This window comes from Colletes latitarsis, chromosome 4, assembly GCF_051014445.1.
Source record: "Colletes latitarsis isolate SP2378_abdomen chromosome 4, iyColLati1, whole genome shotgun sequence".
In the NCBI taxonomy this organism is placed as follows: domain Eukaryota; kingdom Metazoa; phylum Arthropoda; class Insecta; order Hymenoptera; family Colletidae; genus Colletes; species Colletes latitarsis.
The window spans coordinates 24496849-24512725 of NC_135137.1; the positions used below are offsets into that span (position 1 = coordinate 24496849).

Genomic DNA, 15877 nt, shown 5'->3' on the forward strand with positions numbered 1-15877 from the left:
GTTCTCCGAAGCCCGATGCACGGAGAGCACCACGAGGTGATATCCTTCCTGAATATCTACCTTCCGGTTGCTCCTACGCCGTATAGCTCCAGACTGGTCGGTGAAACTTTCCACCCCACCGGTCGGTGTACTCTCTACGGTACACAGGACGGGTGGCTTCAGTGGGTTTCCTACGACTTCTACAAACGGTGAACTACCACCAGGCGATACTAGTATATCAGTATCAGCCTTCCAGTAGCTCTAACCGGATAATTGGAAGAAGACTCAAGGCGATCGAAACCGAGTCTCCAACGTCGCAGTCGCATCCACGACCGGCAACGTTCAATCACACTCCTGCGTCTACGATCGCTTCACACCCGGCGTGCCGTGCGATCGCTACAACAACAGGCAGATTGTCCTATCTCTGGGAAAATCTCAAGTCACGATGACGAGATTTTCCACTAAATTATTACGCTGTCCACTTGCTGTTTCTATTTAAGAGCGAGCTTAGCTCACACTCTTCTGAGCTTCGATTGAAAACCGGAGCGAGATCGTAAATAGGTCTGCTCTGGATCACCGACGGCTCAGTACTGAAGCGTGACGATCTGCAAGCAGCCACGGCCCCGGCTGGCTCCGTCGCGCAGGCGCAGTACTGGTTAGCGACGCATCGCGCTGCTGGGCCCCGGGCAGCTCCTCGCTGCGTGGCCACGGTGCGGCGCTGCCGCGTTTCGTCGATCGACCTTTCTTCGATAGATCTCGTTTCTCTCTCTTTCTCGTCGCTAGCAACACAATTCCTAGAATTTCTCTCAAAACTCGAGAATTCCCGTGAAGCTAACTGGAAAAAACACGTAAATAGCCGCGGTATACAAAACTGAACGATGGAAAATTTCCACGTCAGCACAACCATCTAGAATTCCGCGAATTCAATATAGATACGGGCATCGCGGCCGAGTTTCTCCGTCTCGGACTCACGCGATATTTAATACTTCCAAAATTTTTTTTTTGTACATCTAATTTACATAAGACTTCTCTCGTCGTCGTCGACTTTGTCGGATACAACCAAATAAACTTAGTAAAACTATCAATAATAACAAAAATATGATTGTAACTTTTGCTTGTAGTATCTAATGGTCCTAAATGATCGATATGATATGTATGCAATGGAATATCAATTTTTGTAAGTGGATGTAAGAAACCTTCCTGTTTGCTCTGTTTGTAATTTGCCATAATACACGGAACACAACTAGAAATATATTGCTGAATCTTTTTTTCAAGATTAGGTATATAATAATCTTGTTTTATAAATTCCTCTGTACGTTTCAACGCAAAATGTCCTCGTCGATGTGCTAATTGAATTATTTCGCCTTCTAACAATTTTGGTACGACCAATAATTCTCGGCCATCCACAAATTTATATAACAAATTGTTGTGTATACAGTAATTATCATAAGGATGATCTTTTAAAATTTCCATAACAGCTTTAATCTCTCCATCATTTTCCTGAAACTTTTTTATTTTAACATATAGAGGATCTTTAGTAATTTGAAAAACTGGATATCTACTTAAAGCATCTACGTGTTTCATACGTGTGCCTGATCTATGTATAATCTTATAGTGATAATCTTCTAGAAAAAGAACCCATCGAGCAATACGCGGAACTAATTCTTTCTTATTTATCGTTAATTTAACAGCAGCACAGTCAGTAACTATGGTAAAAGAAATTCCTAATAAATATACACGAAATTTTTCGTGTGCCCTAACGATAGCAAGAGTTTCAAGTTCATAACTACAATAATTTCTTTCCTCACATTTAGTCTTTCTACTCATATAATATACAGGATGAAATTGTCCGTCGTCAGGCGATTTTTGTATTAATACAGCACCATATCCATCTTTACACTCATCAGTATGCAATTCTGTTTCAAAATTCAAATTATATATATGCAACACAGGACTTTGTTTTAATTCCAAAAATGCCTTTTTTCATTATCGGTAAATTGAAATGTCCTGTCTTTTCGTAACAAATCACTTAATGGCTTTGCTATTAGTGAATAATTCATAATAAATTTACGAAAATAATCAGATAATCCCAAGAAACTTTGGACATCTTTTATCTTTTTTGGCTCTGGAAAAGTAAATACAGCCTTCATTTTCTCTTCTGATGGATAAATTTTCCCTGCTTCTACAATATGACCCAAAAATTCAATACCTCTTTTCATAAATTTACATTTTTTGAAATTTATTTGCAATCCATAGTCACTAGCAACTTGAGGAACTAATTTTAAACGTGATAAATTCTCTTTGTCATCTGAAGCTAAAATAATAACATCATCCAAATACAGTAAAACAATATCTTGATTAATTAAATCCCGAAATACACAATTTATAAATCTCTGAAAAACCGAAGGAGCGTTACACAATCCAAATGGCATTTTAATAAATTCATATTGTCCATTTTGTGTAACAAATGCAGTGTATTTCCTACTCTCTTTCTCTACTGACACGTGGAAATATCCATTTTTTAAATCGAGAGAATTAAACACTCGAGCGTTCTGCAATTTATCTAATAATTCTTCGATTAATGGAAGAGGAAATTTATCTTTTTCCGTAATTCTATTCAATCGCCGATAATCAATACAAAGACGTGGACTTCCATCTTTCTTTTTCACAACAACTACAGGACTTGCATACTCAGACGTACCAGGCTCTACTATTCCATCCTTAATCCACTCCTCTACTTGCTTATGAATAGTTTCACCCTCTAGTTTAGGTAATCTACGTGGTTTCTGACTAAGTGGTTGGTCATCTTTTAATCTTATACACATTTGTACGTTAGTTGTCTTACATTTTTTTGATTCATACGATAAAACAACATTTTTTAATTCTTCGCGTAATTTTTCATCAGTAACATGACTAGCATCTAATAACTGCTCTTTAGTAGAACTCATTTGCGTTAAAAACATAATCGAAGGAATTTTCCTTATCGTTATACCCTGATTATCTATTTTGACTTCAGCCAAATTTAAAATATCAGTTCCAATTACTGCATCCATATTCATTACAGTATTTGGGACAATATAAACAGTAGTTGGAAAATCATTGTTGTCTATCGTAAGAACTGTTTGTAAATATCCTAAGGGTATAGTCTCATATTTTCCAAAATCATTTAAGCGTATATGCGTATCGTATAAAGGAAAAGATTTTAATTTGTTATAAATATTTTCACGTATTAGTGTTACTTGACTTCCAGTATCTATTAATGCTTTTACACGTATATCATTTATATAAACATCTTTAAACATATTACTTTTAAAGGGCGGTAAAATACAATTAACATTTGATCGTAACTGCACAGATGACTTACCCTCTCGTACAACGGTACAATCGTTTGCTACATGCCCAAATTTTTGACATTTAAAACATTTTCTCCCCATTTCTTTGTAATAACAATCACTGAATACATGGCCTTTCCCCCCGCAGTTGTAACACCGAAGTTCCATCTTCTGCTCTCCTCCTTCAATATTCTTTGACGTATACACCTTCGAAGATTCCATTCTTGTTTTGTTTTCTTCTTTCCACCGTCGATATCCGTTTGTTTGCTGTAATCTTTTTGCGTTCCGAATCGTCTCGTAAAGTTTAAGACAATTCTTAAAATCCTGCAGTTTCTTGGCTCTAAATAAAACAAGTTTATTATTAATATCATCCTGTATTCCGTCTATAACGTACTTAATAAGAGCATCATCTTCCACATTGCCCTGAGAAGCTAATTCTTTCATTTTGAGAAAATATTCTTGAACAGTTTCGTCTGTCCTCATTTTTCATTTAACTAACATTTCATGTAGTTCAGCACTATTAATTTTATGTGAAAACTCATCACGTAGTAGAGATTTAAGTTTTCTCCACGTCGTGACAACACCTTCGCTCTGAATAAATAATTTTGCTATACCTGTCAAAGACTTTTTTGCAAAAATTACTTTTTCTAACTCAGGTCATTGAAACAATTTTGCAACATCTTCAAAATCAGAAATCCATCCTTCTACAGAATATACACCAGTACCATCAAACTGACGAACACAATCTTCTACATCACGATAGCTCATACGAAATTTAAAGTGATCTCGTTTATTTAATGAAGAGAAATGTGTAGTATTGTGTAGTATTGATGTTTCAACATTCTCACCCTGAACATCTTCAATGATTTCATCGTCTTCAGGATCATCTTTTGTAGTGGAACACAGAGAACGTAAATCCATTAAACCAGAACAAATTTTCTGAATCAAATCTTCTCGAGATCCTCTATAATCCAGGTCTAGGATGTTACAACAAGATACCAAATCGCCATAACTTAAACCAGTAGCATATGTAAATTTAGCTTTATGCTCTACTGAATCTGTATGAAATTGAAAGCGTTCAAAATCACGTATGCGTTTTCGATTTCCTCGGTCACCTTCAGTTTCGAAAATAAATTTGTGCAAAGCTTTTATGCTCGCAACAGATGCGTTATTAATTTTGTGCTGAATTTTCCCGATTTTAGCTAAAGTTTCCATACTAAAAGTGCTTAACTTTTCAGAATTCTTAAAGAAATATATACAGGGTGTCCGGCCACCCCTGGGAGAAATTTACATGAGCGATTCTAGAGGCCAAAATAAGACGAAAATCAAGAATACCAATTAGTTGATGGAGGCTTCGTTACAAAGTTATTAACGTTTAAAGTTCCGCCTGTAGAATGGCAATCTGCGTACAGCTGCGTTCGCGCGGAAGGTTGCGGCAGGCCAGTGCTAGTGGTTCTCACGCAGCATGAAAAATTCTACTTACCGACGCTATCGACAGCCTTAGATGTTTGTCCACTTATGGAAATGCGAACACCTTACGTTGAATAAGATTCAACCTCTCTTATGAAAATCCACAAGGGCATATTAAAACTCGCCCGACGGGATTTTCACAGAGAAAGGGTGAATGCCACTTCCGATACCATAACGTTGTGCACAAAAATCACCCACACACGATCATACACGCCCCACGATCGTCCACAATGTCCGCAAGTATCCACAAATAATCCTTTCAGGCACTAACCACTATGCAATTAAATAAACACGCACCGCGATTATGTTATTCGTGAGTGACTATGTGTACGTGCACCACGCTTGTTCCGAGTTACTTACGAATAGAAACGTTCTTAATTTTTCAAATACACTACAATTTAAAAATGTAAAATGGAATCGTAGGATAAATGAAATTTTCGCATCGATTTGCGTTCACGTCGAAGAATGTAACGATACTAGCAGCTGACTGTGCCATCGATCGACGAGGTTCTGAGAAACAAATGCCGAAAAGGACCCCGATTCTACGTCACTCGCCTCGCTTATCTCTCTCTCTCACACACACACATACACACAAACACATGCACTCTACGCTCAGTGGAGACAAAGGGCAACATCGGCACGTGTTTGGCCAGCTAGTCAGTCGTAAAAAAGAATCAGTCAAGACAGTTCACGCGACACATTTTAGAGATATTTCATTCAGTTATGTATTATCGAGCATGTAAGAAATACAGTGATATAAACAATCAGCGAATACTTATTAAATTCCTTTTTACATTTTTAAATTGCAGTGTATTTGAAAAATTAAGAACGTTTCTATTCGTAAGTAACTCGGAACAAGCGTGGTGCACGTACACATAGTCACTCACGAATAACATAATCGCGGTGCGTGTTTATTTAATTGCATAGTGGTTAGTGCCTGAAAGGATTATTTGTGGATACTTGCGGACATTGTGGACGATCGTGGGGCGTGTATGATCGTGTGTGGGTGATTTTTGTGCACAACGTTATGGTATCGGAAGTGACATTCACCCTTTCTCTGTGAAAATCACGTCGGGCGAGTTTTAATATGCCCTTGTGGATTTTCATAAGAGAGGTTGAATCTTATTCAACGTAAGGTGTTCGCATTTCCATAAGTGGACAAACATCTAAGGCTGTCGATAACGTCGGTAAGTAAAGTTTTTCATGCTGCGTGAGAACCACTAGCACTGGCCTGCCGCAACCTTCCGCGCGAACGCAGCTGTACGCAGATTGCCATTCTACAGGCGGAACTTTAAACGTTAATAACTTTGTAACGAAGCCTCCATCAACTAATTGGTATTCTTGATTTTCGTCTTATTTTGGCCTCTAGAATCGCTCATGTAAATTTTTCCCAGGGGTGGCCGAACACCCTGTATATGTAAAATGTTCCTTCACAAATTCTTCTTCTTGATTGACTCGGACGAGTCCCCAAATTTGTAGGATTTAACGGAGAGAATATATTTGAGGAACAAATATACAAAGAATATAATTTTAATAAATGAATTAGGAACACACAAATTAGCAATTAACAATTAACAACACAAATTCAAATCGCATTAATTGGCAACACAACTTATAATCACGTCTCTCTTTCACAATCACTCGTTTCCAACTCCTCGTTTTCTCGCTGACCCTGGTTACCCTATTCCTTCTCGAACAAAACACTCCCAAACCTTTTGCACATAAATTAACATTTAACAAAACTACAGCGTGGCACAAATATTCAATACAAATCTCCTACAATATGCTAAAGACCACCTCAAATATAATGCATCTTTCTGGGATGATGTTCTCTTCACTGATGACAGCAAATTCGAAATTTATCAAGACAGAAAACCGCCGAAAGTATGGAGAAGTAAAAACAGTGCTTTGAAGGAACAAAACTTAGTCCATATAGTCAAACATGGAGGGGGATCTGTGATGGTCTGGGGGTGTGCGGCTGCTTCCGTGGTTGGAAATCTCGTGTTCATTGAAGATACAACGAAAAAGGAGGATTATGTTGAAATATTGCGGAGAAACTTAGAGCCTTCCGTTGCGAAATTGAATTTATCAAGAACATGGACATTTTAAAGTGACAACGATCCGAAGCATACATCACGCATGGCAAAGGAATGGCCTTTTTACAGGACATCAAAACAATTAAAACATCCTCCCCAATCCCCAGTTCTTAATTCCATAGAAAATCTATGGTATTATCTGCATTGAAAAATACGAAAAAGAGAGAAGACATTGAAAGAAACTCTCAGGAATATCATTTTAGAAGAATAGAATCAAATTTTAACAAATTATACATCTCCATTGGTCAAATCTGTGAAAAATAGATTGACCGAAGATGTAGAAAACAGCGAACGTTCAACAAAATATTAATTTTACAAAAAAAAGGAAAAATTGTTATTAATAACTATAGATGTTAAAGTACTAAGGGACTTTAACGTGGGTCCGGATGAGGGAACAGACAGGTAGAGAAACAGTTACAACTTTTACAAAAAAAGTTAAATTTATTTTACAAAATATAATTTCTTACAAAACTAAAATGTGAAAAATAAATATAAAGGAAAACAAAAATTGCGGAAAACACGGCTCGCTTTTCCGGCCGGTCTCCTCTTTTCTTTCTCCTAATTCATTTACCTTGGTGGAGGCCTTCTGTAACACAATTGTACAGCAAAGTATGAATATTTTGCGGACAGCTTACACGTTAACGCGCGCGTCAGCTGCTTATCTCGCGCTCCAGCGACAGTCTAGTGTGTTTGGAGGGGAGAGCTGGCTGGCAATTTAGCGCTCTAACCAGTGGACTGTATATTCTTTCTGGTCGATGAGATTCGTTTCTTACGATCTCACCGACGTGCACAACCGGGTAGATGAAGATCTCCTCAGATCTACCGGGTTCGCTCTCGCAATGCCACGGATGGGAAACCAAATGGAGGTTGTAAGGCTCCAAGAGGCTATATCCCGCAAGCACGCTCACCGTGCGAGTGGCGTCTGGACACCACCTACGCAAGAGGACGTCTTGTCCTGGTTCGGCTCCCTCGTCAGCTGCTCCTCAGGAGCGACCTGCGGCCTGCCTACGCAGCTGCCTAGCCAGCGATTCCTTTCAACCAGGAATGCCCGACAGCCAGCCGTAGCGGCCTCGACGGCGGCTCCTATAGTCCGAGGAACTGGCCTGCGGCACGCCAGATTAGGATGAAATTCCCCTGCTAACCTATCCACCCTACTTTTACAGCCCAGTGTGGTCGACTCACAGCTGGTAGTAGGTGTAGAGGTGGGAGGAAGGCTCTTCGAACCCTTTGCTCCACCGTACGCTTAGGCTCTACTTATTGTCCCCTCACGACGGTATATTGGAACGGGTTCTCCGAAGCCCGATGCACGGAGAGCACCACGAGGTGATATCCTTCCTGAATATCTACCTTCCGGTTGCTCCTACGCCGTATAGCTCCAGACTGGTCGGTGAAACTTTCCACCCCACCGGTCGGTGTACTCTCTACGGTACACAGGACGGGTGGCTTCAGTGGGTTTCGTACGACTTCTACAAACGGTGAACTACCACCAGGCGATACTAGTATATCAGTATCAGCCTTCCAGTAGCTCTAACCGGATAATTGGAAGAAGACTCAAGGCGATCGACACCGAGTCTCCAACGTCGCAGTCGCATCCACGACCGGCAACGTTCAATCACACTCCTGCGTCTACGATCGCTTCACACCCGGCGTGCCGTGCGATCGCTACAACAACAGGCAGATTGTCCTATCTCTGGAAAAATCTCAAGTCACGATGACGAGATTTTCCACTAAATTATTATCGCTGTCCACTTGCTGTTTCTACTTAAGAGCGAGCTTAGCTCACACTCTTCTGAGCTTCGATTGAAAACCGGAGCGAGATCGTAAATAGGTCTGCTCTGGATCACCGACGGCTCAGTACTGAAGCGTGACGATCTGCAAGCAGCCACGGCCCCGGCTGGCTCCGTCGCGCAGGCGCAGTACTGGTTAGCGACGCATCGCGCTGCTGGGCCCCGGGCAGCTCCTCGCTGCGTGGCCACGGCGCGGCGCTGCCGCGTTTCGTCTATCGACCTTTCTTCGATAGATCTCGTTTCTCTCTCTTTCTCATCGCTAGCAACACAATTCTTAGAATTTCTCTCAAAACTCGAGAATTCCCGTGAAGCTAACTGGAAAAAACACGTAAATAGCCGCGGTATACAAAACTGAACGATGGAAAATTTCCACGTCAGCACAACCATCTAGAATTCCGCGAATTCAATATAGATACGGGCATCGCGGCCGAGTTTCTCCGTCTCGGACTCACGCGATATTTAAACAATAGATGTTAACTTTATATCGACTCAAGGAAAAAGGAAATTTTTTGTTCTTTGCATTATATGTTTGCTTATTGTTAAATTATTACTAAAAAAAATATATGCTTTTATAAAAGATAAACTGAGCTTTGAATATCATACACTTTTTTCCTATTTTCTTTCATACCTTTGAAATGATTTCAAACAGAAGTTGATAATTTCAAGTGTTAACTTTATATGTATTGACGCTCACTATAGGTTTATAACACGTCGTTTAGTAATGGGACACAAGCGAATATTATTAATTTCTAGCGATAGTCCTCCCAATTAAGGGTTCGACTGGTCATTACCAAAGTGCGAAATAACTAAGTCCTCAATAACAACAATTCACGCCCGTGCAAGAAACCTTGGTTCTGTAAGCCATCGGCTGACCAGCCGCCAAAAATACATTGTAGTATGTTAAAGACGACCGTGAGATCGCTTCTCGGCCTTATGGCTAAGATCAAAGTGTAGTATCTGTTCTTATCAGCTTAATATCTGATACACTCCCCATCGGGGAGTCAGAATATTAATCTGATTTTTGGAAATTGACGGAGCAGTTGGAGCTTGCTCCACCTCTGTCGCGAGTCAGCCTGGCATTGCAGTGCCGCCAGGATTGGCTCACAATAACTACACGAAAATCAGATTTTAAGTATTTTATTTATTTATTTATTGATCTTTTAACTTTTGACTTTCAACTTTTAACTTTTAACTTTTAACTTTTAACTTTTATTCTGACTTCTATATACACTTTGACTCTTACTTTTGCTCTCTCTCTGTTTTTCGTTTTATTTTCTAAGTTTTAGGCATGGCCGAAGGATCCGGATGCGTCGCCCGAGGAAACGAGGTAATCGTTAAGTTCCCGTTCCCCGACCAATTTATCTGTCCCTACTGCCATCGAGGGACTACGGCGCTGCGAAGGGGAGCGGCGGTGTACCAGCGGCACGAGGATTTAGGTAAACACCTTAAACTTCACCATTCGGGTATTACGCGTAGGTTTGTATGCGGTGATTGCGGCTTCACCGACAACAGTGCTTATGCACTGAAGAAGGTGAAGCAGCATCACGCTGCAAGCCACGCGAATGGTGCACCGAATCCTCCTGCCGCTGGTGCACCATCGGCCGCCCCGGGTGACGCATCTGCATCCCCGGCCAGCGGACCCGCGGGGGGGACGGGCTCCCTCCGCGAGGGCGCGAGAAGCGAGGCCCCGCGATCCGCCGAAACGGATCGATCGACCACGCGAGGAGGCGAGCCGCCATGCGCGAGAAGAAACGTGCCAGCGGTGGCGGCGTCGACCTCCCGCGGTAAGTCAAAGTCCTCCGCCCCCACAACGACGACGGCGAGGACAACGACAGGGCGGAGGACAACGGCGGCGACGGTGGCGGGAAAGAAGCCCGCCACCGCCACACTGAAGAACTTTGTTACCGTCGCCGCCAGACGCAGCGGGTCGCAGCCCGAGCCCGCAACGGCTGCACCGAGGGGGTGCAGCAGAAGGGTGACTCCGACCACCACCTTCGCGGAGGTCACCCGGGGGCCACCGGCCGCCACCACCGGGGTAACGACGACAGCCACGGCGAGGGAAACGAAGAGGACAACGCCCAAGACGCCCTCGCCGGCCGGACCGATGACAGTGGGGGGGACCACCACCACCCAGCCGCCCCCCCCCGCCGGACAACTAACCCAGACCAACTCCGGCAATCTGTCGTCGGCCGGTAGGATTGCCCCGGTGGTCGTAACATCCACGGCGGCCACGACGACGACGACGACGACGATCACGACGACCACGACGACGACCTCGGTGGTGCGGGGGTCAATACCCGCACCGGTCGTGACACCACCGCCCACCCGGGGCCCAACTCCATCACCGAGGGGGACAGCCGGCGGCAATTCCACCTCGCCGCCGGCACTCGCGGCCAGGACGAGGGCGCGAGCCAGGAGAGCCGCCACCGAGCCCCCCCAGCAGACCCCGGGTACATTACGGCGCAGTAGGAGGATCCGCGGCACCCCCCAGGCGGTGGAACCAGTCGCGGCCGAGAGGAGGACGCCGCCGACGACTTCTCCGGCGGCGCTAGGATGCCCCACCCCAAGGAGAGGAAGAAGTGCCCGGGCCGTGTCCCTCCCGCCCGGGAGGGGGACGAAAGGGGGCAACACCACCGCCCCCACATCCCCAGGGGTGGGGACGACAAGAAGAGGGAGAAGGAGGAGACTCCCGGCCATCGAGGAGTCGTCGTCAGGAGAGGACGAAGATGCGGAAGCGACAGCGGCTCCGTCGTCGTCGTCGCCGAGGGTAGATTGGACAGTGGCGGCCCCCAGAAGAGGAAGGAGGAGGGCTGGGCTGCAGACCCCCGAGCCGGGGGGCCAGGGAGCCACGGAGAGAAGAATAACGCCCCCCGGCAGCGCAGAAATGGTCGGTCCCTCCGTGGAGGCGGAACGGGGCCGAAATACGGACCAGGGCCCACCTAATATTAGTAGTATTAATGGTAATAATAATAATAATAATGTTGATTTTAGTAGCAGGACTAAAGATTTTAGCAGGATTAAAAGGTACTGTGATAGGGCCACGAGCCCCATTAATTTTAACAGCAGTTATGACAATCCTAACCAAGACGACCAGCGATGGGATTTAAATTTTAACGCAATCGACGCGAGCCGGGGCAGTCCGACTAATGCCCCCGGGTCAAACCGGGGCTCTGTTTGTAGAAGGACCGCGGCCCCGAGTGGTGCAACCCCTGCGGTCAGTAGAGGGAACGCCGCCGTGGACCGGAGGCAGACGGCGACGAGGGGGAGAGGGAGTGGTGTCGACCCAGGAACGTGCACACGGAGTGACCCGATGGTGACCGGAGGTAAGCGGACGCAGCAAGCGTGTGGGGGGCTCAGACATGGGCCGGGGCGGAATCCCGAAGCAATCGTGGAGCGTCCAGGGAGAGGGCGCGGACCCACCCGGGGCGAGCGGACGCCAATGGCTGCCCCCCGCCGACGCGGCGGCGCCGAGGAAGCGTCCGAAAGGGCGCGAATCGTCGCGGCTGCGGAGGCGGTGGAGACAGCGGAGGGCTTAGAGGCCCTTGCCGCCCTTGTGGCGGACTTCTTTGGTTCGAGGCGTTCCGCTCGCGGAAGGGGGGGTGCCGCAAGAGCCACTGGGGGGGGAGGAGGAAGGCCGGATGCGGCGGAGAGTTTGGGGGTGCGTCCCCGAGGGGATGCCAGTTGCAACGGAGCGACCGGGGCTCCTTCTACACGGACGGAACACGTCCGGGAAGCCACGCGAATACAGCGTCTGTTCCGAACGAACCGCAAGCGAGCAGTGCAGGAGGTGCTGGCCGAGCAATCTCCGCACTGCCAAGTGCCCAAGGACATTGTCCAAGGGCACTTTAGTTCTATATATGCGGCTCGGGACCGTTCGGAGCACTTCCCGGCGCTCCACCACGACCAGCCGGATGAAGGCACCAATGAGGCACTGGAGAGGCCCTTCGGGTCGGCCGAGGTGTTCAACCGCCTCCGGAGGATGAAAAAATCATCCCCCGGACCGGATGGAATCACCTACGCCGACCTGAGGGGGGCCGATCCGGGAGCCGAGGTCCTGACGGCGGCATACAATGCGTGCCGTCGGATGGAGTTGATTCCCTCCCTGTGGAAGGAGTCTAATACCATCTTGATTTACAAGAAAGGTGAGAGGGATGACCTCAGCAACTGGCGTCCCATCGCCATGGGTGACGTAATCCCCAAGCTCTTCGCGGCCGTGATGGCTGACCGCCTTACCCGCTGGGCCGTCCAAAATCGACGGCTCTCCCCGGCACAAAAGGGCTTTCTGCCGTATGAGGGGTGCCTTGAGCACAACTTCGTGCTGCGGGAGGCCCTTACCGACGCGAAGCGACGGCGGAGGGAGTTGGTGGTGGCGTGGCTGGACCTTTCCAATGCTTTTGGATCGGTCCCCCACGCCGCCATCTTAAACGCACTGGCCGGTGCCGGTGCCCCCCACGCGATCGTCAACCTCGTCCGGTGTCTATACACCGATTGCACGACGAGGGTCCGTACTGCCGAAGGATTCACTGATAGGATCCCCATGCAGTCGGGAGTAAGACAGGGCTGCCCCTTGAGTCCTATACTCTTTAACCTGGCAATCGAACCCGTGGTTCGTCAAGCCGCGGAGTCGAGGGCCGGGTACGAGATGGCGGGCTTTAAGGTAGCAGCCCTGGCTTACGCGGATGATATCGCATTGATCGCGACGTCCCCCGAGGGCATGAGAGGGCTACTGGTTGCAGCAGAGGCCACGGCGCGGAGTCTGGGCCTCGCGTTCAATCCGGGGAAGTGCGCGACGCTGCACGTCCTTGGAAGCGGCGCGGTGGCCCGGACCGAGTTTGGCCTCAACGAGGGACCCGTTCCAGCGCTCGGAGACGGAGACGCCTATGAGCACCTGGGCATTCCCACCGGGGTTCGGATCGACCAGACGCCCTACTCCACGATCCGGGATGTGCTGAGGGACCTGGGAGCGGTGGACCGCTCCCTGCTAGCTCCGTGGCAGAAGGTGGAAACCCTAAGATCGGTTATAATTCCACGGGTGGATTTCCTGCTACGGGGCGCCAGCGTGAGGAAGTCGGCACTGGCGGAGGTAGACAAGGCTGTCAGGCGCGTGGTCAAGGGATGGCTCAATTTGCCACAGCGGGCCAGTGCGGAGGTAGTTTACATCCCCCCGTCGTGGGGAGGATGCGGACTCCTCCCCCTGGCTGACCTGGCTGATGTGACGACCGTGGCCCATGCGTTCAGGCTTCTGAACGCACGGGACCCGGTCGTTGCATCACTGGCAAGGGCATCCCTTGATACAGCGGCGCGGGACAAGCTGCGTCGGCCTCCGACAGAGGGGGACCTCGCGGAGTACCTGTCGGGTCGTTTGACCGGGGACTTCGCGTGGCCAACCAGCGGATGTGCCTCATTCTGGTCGCGGGTGCGGTCCGCCGCGCTCAGGTCGGCGGCGCGTTTCGGTTTTCGGTGGAAGTGGGACGATGGTCGGGCCGAGCTCTCGGTGGAGATCGCCTCGCGGGGCGAACCGGTCGTGGTGTCACCAGGAGCGAAGGCGGAGATAATCCGCCGGATGAGGGCGGCAGTGGCTGAGCACTACAAAATGACACTGGTCCGGAAACCTGACCAGGGGAAGGTTTTCGGCGTGACCTCCCGCCATGCGGTGAGTAATCACTTCATGCGTGGGGGGTCATTTACTCGCTTCGCCGACTGGCGCTTTATCCATCGCGCGCGCCTTGATGTCCTCCCACTCAATGGAGCAATCCGTTGGGGGGAGGGCGATAAACGATGTCGGCGATGCGGGTTTAAGCTCGAGAGCCTTCCTCACGTGCTCGGGCACTGCGGCGTTCACTCGGCGGCTCGCCAGCTCCGGCACCACGGCTTGGTCCGCAGGCTCGCGAGGGCGACCCGTCTTCCGGGCGACCTCCGGGTTGACCGACGTGTCCCGGGTGTCCCCGACGAACTGGCGGCCTTGCGTCCTGACATAGTCGTGACGCACGAGCCGTCACGGACCGTCCACCTGGTCGATGTGGCCGTGCCATTCGAAAACACCTTCATGGCCTTCGAAGACGCCAAGGCGGAGAAATTGCGAAAATACGCGCCTATAGCGTGTGCTCTCCGCCGGCGCGGCTACACCGTCCATGTGGACGCGTTCATCGTCGGGGCCCTGGGCGCCTGGCACCCGGACAACGAGTCCCTCCTGAAAACGCTGCGCGTCTCACGGTTCTACGCGAGGACCATGAGACGGCTCATGGTATCAGAGACCATAGCCTGGTCCAGGGACATTTACGTGGAACACGTCTCTGGGATCCGGCAGTACCCCGCTCCGACCGCGGCGCCCGAAGCTGACGAGAACGCGGTGGCGTCAAGAAGATTGACTAGCGTGCAAGAGGACCGTGGGGGTCAAGGGGCCGGATATAATAGCACCAGCGGACTGCCCCGAGCTCGAGAAGACGAGTAGTGGGCGTTCCATCTGGCCACTAGCAGCACAAAGTGTTTTATATACTACGCTCTTCTATTTTTCTTTTACCTTTTTGATCTAATTTTATCCTACCGGGATGCTAGTCCGGATTCGATCTCGTTATTTTTTTATTCTAGTCCATTTTATGCTATTTCATTCTATATTTATACTTCTTTCTTTTCTCTTCTTTTCTTTGTTCTGCTCACTGATACTTCTTTTCGTTCCTTTTGCGGCCCTATACACCGTCAAATTGCTGTACTCTTTTATATTGTTATTTCTGTTCCTTGTTGTTACTTATTTATTTATTTATTTATTTATTTATTTATCTGTTATTTATGTGAATACATACGGTTAAAATCCATATGATGACCTGACAAGGAAGGAGCCAAAATGGACTACCACTTGCACATACCAGTTGGACGCCCAGTGCGAAAATTAAACGCGAAAGTGTTACGACGATAAGGGCGCAGGGGGACTGTCCCTGCGCCCTTTAAAATTATAATAATTATGTCATATAATGCTATATACATGTATACTCTGTACCTGATCCCCGGGGCTTCGCCCCGGGGAAACATTTATTGAAATAAAACTGCTTTTATCTGTTCTTATCAGCTTAATATCTGATACACTCCCCATTGGGGAGTCAGAATATTAATCTGATTTTTGGAAATTGACGGAGCAGTTGGAGCTTGCTCCACCTCTGTCGCGAGTCAGCCTGGCATTGCAGTGCCGCCAGGATTGGCTCAATAACTACACAAAAAT

The 15877-nt window shown here is 47.6% G+C and overlaps 1 non-coding gene and 1 pseudogene across 1 annotated transcript; both read left to right on the top strand.

Moving 5' to 3' along the window:
• Positions 1-9581: 9581 nt before the first annotated feature.
• Positions 9582-9774, top strand: LOC143341552 (U2 spliceosomal RNA). The gene has a single exon (XR_013079650.1). It is a non-coding gene; the product is annotated as a U2 spliceosomal RNA (small nuclear RNA).
• Positions 9775-15686: 5912 nt separating this feature from the next.
• LOC143341559 (U2 spliceosomal RNA) lies at positions 15687-15867 on the top strand (annotated as a pseudogene).
• The last annotated feature ends 10 nt before the right edge of the window (positions 15868-15877 follow it).